This window comes from Callospermophilus lateralis, chromosome 11 (genome assembly GCF_048772815.1).
Source record: "Callospermophilus lateralis isolate mCalLat2 chromosome 11, mCalLat2.hap1, whole genome shotgun sequence".
In the NCBI taxonomy this organism is placed as follows: Eukaryota; Metazoa; Chordata; class Mammalia; order Rodentia; family Sciuridae; genus Callospermophilus; species Callospermophilus lateralis.
Genome location: NC_135315.1, coordinates 78,534,222 through 78,544,004, shown reverse-complemented (window position 1 = coordinate 78,544,004; position 9,783 = coordinate 78,534,222).

Here is a 9,783-nt window from a genome sequence, read left to right as displayed (position 1 = left end):
GTCATTAACTTGTTATATGAGTTCAATGGGGATTCCTGCCTCTTTACTTCTTACTTGTTTATAATGAACATTAAGTTGGCTATGTAAGTATTACATTATCTACCTCTTTTGCCAGCCGGGTTTGAAAGGATATGTTTAATGTATTTAAATCTTGATAATTAATAAGTAAATAAAATGATATTTCATTAATGTTTGATATCTAATACTTAATTGTCCAAAAAATGTTTCTATTTTGGGTTCATTTATTTTAGAAGATAGAATACATGTTAAACAAATTGGGTTTTTTTAAAACATTTTTGTTAATTTTATAGCCCACCATAAATTAGAATGATAAGAATTATATTTATTAAAGCTAATTGAAAGAATCATGCAACTCCTTTGTGAGTAGAGCACCAAATTTAGTAGGAAGGGCCACGCTTAGATGTTTCTTTTGCATGTTGAATAGCACTTTATAGATATTTACTGTTTAAAAGAATAAAGATCTGTTTTTAACAAGAGGAGTAACTGAATTTAATTAAGTATATTAGAATTTAGAACAAACATTAACCTACTTTAATCTGATCAATATGAAAACCTGACCTGTGCTTTATGTAGTTTTAACTATGTTTTCTTGGCTTTTGAAACACATACTCTTCTCGTTTTACATTCACATTTTTTTTTTTTCAATTTAGAATCAAGCCAAAGGGGAAAATGGCTTCTGCATAATTAGGAAATAGCATATCTTTAAAAAGCTTAGCTTCACCTTCACCTCAATCTTTTCTTTAATTCTGTAACTTACCTTAAACCTAAATTATTTTGTTGTGATTGGTATTATTGGAAGTATATAAAAAAATGTTTCTTAGCAATTCAGAATAGCTTTGTGTAAGAAATATATCTTGAAATACTATTACATTAATTAAAATGTTAGAACTGTAATATATTTTTGTTAAATTCTTCCATCACAGACAGGAAAGTGCACGTTGTGATTTAGATATGTTGGGTCCCACAAAGACTCATGTGTTTGAAGATGTGGTCCCAAATGCAGCAGTATCCAAAGTGGGAATCCTTGGGATGTGAATATATCATGAGGTCTCTGCCATCATCTGTGGGTTAAATGAGAGACTAATGATTTGAATGGACTATTGGGAGGTAGTGGACAGTGTAGGAAGTGGGACTTAGTAAAAATGAGTGCATCCTTGAGGATTTACTCTTGGGGACTTTATCTTGTCCCTGTTTCTCTCTCTCTCTCTCTCTCTCTCTCTCTCTCTCTCTCTCCTCTCTCTCTCTCTCTCTCTCTCTCTCTCTCTCTCTCTCTCTCTCTCTGTCTCCCTCCCCATCCTACCCTTTATCTGTCTCTATCTACCTATTTATCTGTCTCTCTCTGTCCCTCTCCCTATCTCTTTCCCTTTCTCTCTTTCCTCTCTTTTTCTCTCTTCCCCCTCCTTCTGCTGCCATGAGTTGACCAGCTGTCCTCCACCATGACCTTTCTTATGATGATCTGCCTCATCTCAGGCCCAGAGCAATGGAGCCAGCTGACCATGGACTGAAATCTCTGAAACTATAAGTCAAAATGATTCTTTCCTCCTCTAAGTTATTCATGCCAGGCACCTTTTCTTCACAGCAATGAAAAGCTAATACAGTATCTCAGTATTAACTTGAACAAGTCAACCAACTTGAAACACATGGAAGACTAAAAAAGTCACCTTTACCATGGTGTATTTCATTATTAAAAATTTTAAAATAGGGGCTGGAGTTGTGGCTCAGCAGTAGAGCACTTCCCTGGCATGTGTGAGGCCCTGGGTTTGCACCTCAGCATTGCACATAAATAAATAAAATAAAAGATCTAAACAACTAAAATAATACATATATAAAAATATAAAATATCCCTGGAAATATCTATCACCATCCTATAAAATTTTGAGTTTTCAGTTTTCCCCAATGCTGTATATTTGAGTTAAGAATTATTAAAATTATTTAACTTTGGGGATTTTATTTTCCAATTTTTAATCTCTCCCTCTCAAAATCTGTTCACTTTTAAGTAAGCCTGAACCCATTCTACTATGCTGCAAGAATCTTAAATATGAGAACAAAATTAGACAGTATGCATATTCTCATATTTTCTAATTTTTATAAATCAATATCTAATGCATGAGGAAGTGGCAAAATCAGAAAAATTACCTACAATTAAAGTTAGATCACAGTCCCAAACAGACAGATTAACAGAAAAGTTTAGAGCATATGAGAACACTCTATAAAAAAAGTGGCTCCAAGGGCAGCCAGGGTAAATGTTTATATACAAACTTAACTAAAGACAATGAGTTTGGGGTTTCAGTGGTAACATATGGCAGGTTCCATTGGGAGCCTTCCATTTTTCACCCAGACGCTGATGGGCAGTCTCCTTCCTGGCTGGGAGCTCACCAGGGAAGGATTTATGGCAAGTGAACTCTCTCCTTCCAGTGCTAAGAGTCAAAGAGGGAGATTTTTGGCAGCTGTGCATTCAGAAGGCTCTGGTTAACTCCATGAAGATAAGCTTGGAAAGGTTTCTTTCAATGACTGTTGTTTGTTCATATGTTTTCAATTTAAAGTCATTTTTATGCCATTCTGGTGAGTTGGTGGTTACTTCATTTCCCCTACTTGAAACTTCACAAGAAGTTTCACAAAGAGCTGAACCAATTGCTATGGAAAGAAAAGACAAGTTCATATTTATATTGTATGATATCTGAAAAGGAAAATAATAATATAGATTAAAAGAATGAACAAGAAAGAAGAAACAAATCTAAACACATTTCCCCACCCCCATTGAAGCAGTCTTCTAGTTCTGGGAATGGGTCAATGCAATTAAATGGCTATGTCTCCTTAATGTGATATAGAATATTACCATCTTTGAAATGGTGTAAATCAGATGCTACTTGTCCATTCTGATTTAAAAACAATCAGAAGTGTTCACTGCAGACTGCACAACCTTCTCCTTGTTGGGTAGTCAGTGTATCTGAGATGGGATGATTTCAGAGTACAACTGGAAGCTTCCAAGAACCACATAGAGACATTAAATATCTAGATAATTGCTTTGTAAATTCTTATAATTGTTCTTTCTAAATCATAAGTCCTCAATTTGGAAAAACTATCCACATTATTTAATGAAACTTGATGTTTCAGTTCAAAAGTGAGTTTTCTAGGATGACTTACCTGGTACATCTATACTGTGATGTTTGTGTACAAAGGACCTCACACTTTGGCATTTAAGGCAGGATATCTGGTGAGGAAAGTGGCACCAGGTATCTGAGTCTACATTGCCCTGACCACTTGAATAATAACTTTTTATATACTTCATTGTCATAACAAATAAAGAGATCAAGGTTGAACATGACCAAGGTCAGGCTAGAAACTGTGACCCACAAGGATGAAGTCTGGTGACTTATGACATTTATCATCAGCTGTATTAGCATCTATACATTTTCGTATTCCCTGCACCTCCATCAGGCTACAATAGCAAAATCAAATTGAGAAATAGAAGGTAGAGGAAACCTTCAGCTTAGCCTCCACAGAGGAAATATTACCTGATCAGGATACTCCAGATCTTAAATGTACTCATCTATATTTCTGGTCACCAGGAAAGATAAGAATAGGTAAGCTCTATTCCATGTTCCCTTGGTAGAGCCTTAAGCCCAGGAATATTTTCCTGTGATTGAGCAAATATCCATCTAAATGTCATTCTCTTTCCCTGTGATATTATTAGAGAACTGAAAGAAACCTACTTTGCAGTCAAATTATAGAGAATGATAATAGTATTTCTTTGGTATTTTTTACTTAAGAACAGTTCAATGCCATTTATGTTTTCAATTCAAAGGAAGAAATTTCCTTCCAGTAATTTTACCTCAATGAAATGTAGACCATGCTGAGATGGTGGAGCACATCTGTAATCTCAGTGACTTGGGAGGCCAAAGTAGCAGGATCACAAATTCAAGCCCAGCCTAGGAAATTTGGTGGGTCAATGCCCCAAAATAAAAAATAAAGAACTGGAATAAAGTGCCCCTGTGTTCAACTCTTAGTACCTAGATCTAATTTTTTTTTAAAGTACTGGAGATACAGCTCAGTGGGAGAGCACCCCTGTGTTCAATACTCAGTACTGCTAAAATGCTTCTGCATAGCAAAGGAAAGGGTCAATAAAATAAAATAGTAATCTACCATTTGGGAAAAATTTCTTTACAACCATATATCTAAAAAGGGGCCAATGTCTAAATTTTAGAAGGAAATCATACAATTCAATAACAGAAAAAAAACTTATGGGAAAGGATTTTAATATATACATTTATCTAAAAAGACACTAACATAGTCAGATGTTAATGAAAAGGTGCTTAACATTACTCATGAGAAAAATGCAAATCAAAAGTACTGTCAGATATAACCTCACAGCCAGTAGGATAGCAAGTACCAAAACATCAGGAAAGAACAAATATTAGCTATGTGGAGAAAAAAAACCTTTTTGCACTGTGGGTGATAATGTAGATTAATGCAGCTATTGTGGAAAAAAAGTAGGAGATTCCTAAAGAAATTAAAAATTGAACTATCATGTGCATCAGCAATTGTCCTTTTAGGTATACACCCACAGGAAATGTATTTAGCACCTTGATGCGATATCTGTACTCCCGTGTTCATTTCAGCGTTATTCACAATATCCAAGATATGCACACAATCTAAGTGTTTATCGGTGGACAAATGATACAGAAACTGGGGCTGGGGATGTGGCTCAAGCGGTAGTACGCTCGCCTGGAATGCGTGCGGCCCGGGTTCAATCCTCAGCACCACGTACAAAACAAAGATGTTGTGCCCGCCGATAACTAAAAAATAAATATTAAAATTCTCTCTCTCTACCTCTCTCTACCTCTCTCTCAAAAAAAAAAATGATACAGAAACTGTGGTGTGTGTATGTTTAATATGGAATATTACTGAGCCTTAAAAAGGAGACTCTGTCATTTTTCACAACATGAATGGACCAGGAAAACATTATGCTAAATGAAATAAGCCAGACAAAAAAGAAAAATATTTCATAATCTCTCTGATTGTGGGATCCAAAATAGAAGTAAAACATACAGAGTTTAGAGAACAGTTACCTGGGTTAGGATTCAGAGGAAATGGAACAATGAATATAGGTCAAGGGATAGAAATTACAAAGATTTAGGATGCACGAGTCTGGAGACTAGTGTACGACATGAAAAACCATAGTTGGAAAAATTGAATTGCATTAGGGATTTCTGCTAAATGAGTAGAGTTTGCCATACACACACACACACACACACACACACACACACACACACGCAAAGGTAACTATGAGATGATGAACACAGTAATTTGCTTCACTATAGTAATTATTGTACCATTTCTATGTGTCCCATAGCCCTCTGTTGTATACCTTAAATATACACTATAACATTTATTTAAAATAAATAAATAGAAACTTTGATATATACTCTATCTCCTCATTGAAAAAGATGGCAGGATTTGTCAGTGGGTAGAAGCCACACTTTTTATACCTGTTGATGATACATTCCAAATATATATATATATATATATATATATATATATATATATATATATATATATATATAGTATGTAAATAGACATCATAACAACTCTTCATTGAAAATCCAATAATGCTTGCTTAATCCTGGAATGAGAGGCTTAGAGATGCCTGGCTATAGGGCAACCAAAAGCTAATTCAAAGAGGGTGAATCCATGTCTCCTATTTGGGTATTCCAGATTTGCATGTGTGTGAGTGTACCAGGGATTGAACCACATTCCTAGTTCTTTCTTTATTTTGAGACAAGATCTTGCTAAGTTGTTTCAGCCTCACTAAGTTGCTGAGGTTGACTTTGAACTTGGGTTCTTCCTGCCTCACCTTCAAGAGCTGCTGGGATGTGCCACCACACCCAGCATTGGACTGGATTGTTATAAAAGGAGAAAGAGGAGAGAGGTAATGCTTCTCTGCTTCTGAGGTTTGAGAATGATAGGAGATATCAAATTTCAATGACTACCCTAGTATTTTCCATCAAAATTATTTCTACAGTAAACTGGCTTGATCTGATTTGATCTATAAAGGAATGTCAAAATAAGGGAAAACCTCAGTTTTTATTTTTTTCACCACTATTTTAGAATCAGCATATCTGGTTTGATAGTTTCAGTTAGTCCACCAAACAGACAGACAATAACCAAAGAGTGAGAATATGCAAAGGCTGGAGATAAATTTTTAGAGTATTCTTGGACTACTGCCAAGAGCAGAATGTGTCTTAAATAATTCCATGAAATATGATGATAACTTCCAGAAACTTGTTGAGATTAACAAACAATGCATTGGGAAGTGGCTTGGTCAGAATGTTTGGGATTTTAGGACAGAACCAATTGTCTTTAAGTTTCCTGACCTCCTCTCTTTTTTACATATGTCCTATTAGTTGGGAGATAAAAGTCAAAGGATAGGGGGCTACAGCATGTGCATTTGTTCCAATGTATAATAAACACATCTAATCATTGTTTGGCAGCCTTTGATAGCCATTTGTCTTTTTCAGGTTGTTCAACACTTGCCTGATAGTAATATCAAGGACAAATGCAGGATACTTTCAGCAGCTTTTTAAGCTCCATTGTTTCTTAGAGATTATTAGTTTTATTGGTGTGTGCTGAACAATAGCAAGTTCAGTAGGAAGATGAACAGTCTATCATAGGTCAGCATATTTATGTCCATTAGCAATAGGAGTGCTGGCAAAGGCCAAGAATCTAAGACTTGTAATTGTCCCAATAACATGCAAAACTTCAAAACTATGTCTAGAATCAGTAAATATGGCAATTTTCTCCTTTGACAAAGTATAAGAGCTAGTAAAACTAGCATTTTGACAATGAGCTGATCTTAGAGAAGGCAAAGAGTATGCCTCAGGTGTTTCTTGTGAAAAAACTATTGTGTAACCAGTTATTATATACATTAGACTATATGGAAGAAACAGAACCAATAGGATACATGTGTTGCTAAATGTATGAATATATGTTATCTACAGATATATAGTCATATGTCATTTAATGATGGAGATCCATTCTGAGGAAAGTGTAATTAGGCATTTTTATTATTGTGCAAATATCAGAGCATGTGTACAAATAAATACATGGAATAACTTATTATATAGCTAGGGTATATGGTATAGACCGTTGCTCCTAGGCTATACACTGGTACAGCATGCTAGGCTGAATACCTAATGCTATAGAAAATTGTAACATAATGTTATTTTTGTGTCTATAGAGAGAAGTTACAGTAAAAGCAGGGTACAAATGATAAAAATGGCTACATTTATTAAGACACAATGAATATATCTTATAGGATTGGAATTTGCTTTGGGTGACTCAGTGAGCACTCTGTTCATGAGTAAATGTGAAGGCCTAGGCTGTTACCATTGACTACTTGTTTTAGATAGCTTTTTTTTTTCTGCTGTGACTAAAAGACCTGACAAGAACAATTTTAGAAGAGGAAGAGTTTGTTTAGGGGTTCATGGTTTCAGAGGTCTCAGTCCATTGACAGCTGGCTCTATCCCTCTAGGCCCAAGATAAGGCAGAAATTCATGGTAGAAGAGTGTGGTGGAGGTAAACAATTCATATGATGATCAGGAGGCAGAGAGATTCTACTCACCAGATACAAAGTATATGCCCCCAGTGACCCACTCGTCCAGCCACAACCTACATGCCTTCAGTTCCCACCCAGTTTTCCCAGCTCAGTTAATCCCATCACGGGAAATTATTCACTGATTAGATTAGTATTCTCATAACCCAATCATTTTTCCTCTGAACCTTGATTTGTCTCACACAAGAGCTCTTAGAGGGACACCTCACATCCAAACCATCACACTACTGTAGACTTTGTTAACCATGTACATTGAAGTTACAGTATATGTATTAAATAATTTTCTTTAATGCTAAATAAATTAAACTTAGTTTATCAAAATATTTTACTTTTTTAAACTTACAAATTTTGACTTTTGTAATGAAACAAAACAATGCACGTCTTTATAAAAATATTCTTTTGTCATATTCAATTAGCTTTAATTTTTTTTTTTTTGGTTTTTAAACTGAGATATGAATTAGCCTAGGCAGACACAGGGTTAGGATCATCACTATTACTGCTTTCTACCTCTATCTCTTCTACCAATGGGAGGTTTTCAGAGATGATTACATGCATGAAGCTATCACCTCTTATAATAGCAATGTCTTCTAGAATACCTTCTAAAGGACCTGCCTGAGGATAGATGCAGTTAACTATTTTCTTTAAATAGAGGAAGTACACTCTAAAATAACAATAAAAAATATAGAATAATGAATACATAAGCCAGTGACCTCGTTGTTATCATTAACACATATTTTATATTGTATATAATTGTCGTGTGCTATACCTTTATACAATTGGAAGGCAGAAGGTCTGTTTACACAAGTAATACATCATGTGTGTCTGCTCAATGATGTTACAATGGCTGCAATGTCAGCAGGCAATAGGAATTTTTCAGTTCCATTGTAATCCTATGGGACTCTTGCCTTATATATGGTTCACTGCTGATGGATATGTTACTGAGTCCATGTCTGTATAAGTGTGTGTGTGTGTGTGTGTGTGTGTGTGTGTGTGTGTGTGAGAGAGAGAGAGAGAGAGAGAGAGAGAGAGAGAGAGAGAGAGAAAGAGAGAGAGAGAGAGGTGTTTATTATAGGAATTGGCTTTCAAGTTTATAGAGGCCGGAGACACCATCATCTGCCATCTGCAAGCTGGAGAACCAAGAAACCAACAGTATAATTCAGTCTGTCTAAAGGCCCAAGAACCAGGAGACATAAGGATCTAAGTCTAAGTCCCAGTCCAAAGGCTTGAAAATGGTGTATGAATGTGTGTTGGGGGTGGGGGATGCAGTTGTGTCAATCCCAATTCAAGTCCATAGGCCTGAAAATGCAGAGTTCCAGTGTCTGCGAGCAGGGAATATGAATGTATTAATTTAAACAGGGTGCAAATTCATTCTTCCACCCTTTTATACTATTCGGGCCCTCAACAAATTGGATGATGTTCACCCCTATCAGCAAAGATGATCTTCTTCTGTCAGACTACCAATTAAAATGCTATTTCTTTTAGATACAGTCTCACTGACACTAAGAAATAATGTTTTAGCAGCAATCTTGGTGTTTCTTGGTCCAAACAAGTTGATCCATGAATCAGCCAGCAGATTGTGTTTCCCTAAAAATTTCATTTGCAAGGGATATTGAAGAAGAGGGTTAAGTCTAAGGAAGTGCCTGAGAGAATAATTTTTTCAGCTCTGAGCACACTTCTATAGATGTAAGGCAATCATGTGGAATAGACTGGGGATCTCCATCACTGAAGAGGAATGAGAGCTGGATTGAAGTAAGGGCCATGGCAAAGACCATGGAGTAGTGAGGGATCATGAAAGAGTTTATGATTCATACTTTTTGCACAAATTAATAGATTTGACTTCCTCCTGAATCCAATGTCCTTTATTTCTTCACTGAAAAGACTGAAGTAGTGTGGAGTGAAAAGGTGAGGATAAGAACACCCTGTTGTAAAAGGAAATCTATAATTAAACCAGTTCTTCAATTTCATATCAAGAAAGAGGTTTGGGGGCTACTGATGGGATAGGCCTGTATTTTCCCTCTAGATAATGTGTCTGTGAGGCCAACTAAAACAACATACATATATAGTACCTTTGACTGTGTTTTACCCTTTGATTCTCATTTTTTATAACAAAGTACACTTAGTATAAGACAGAACAATAGCAAAAGAGAGAG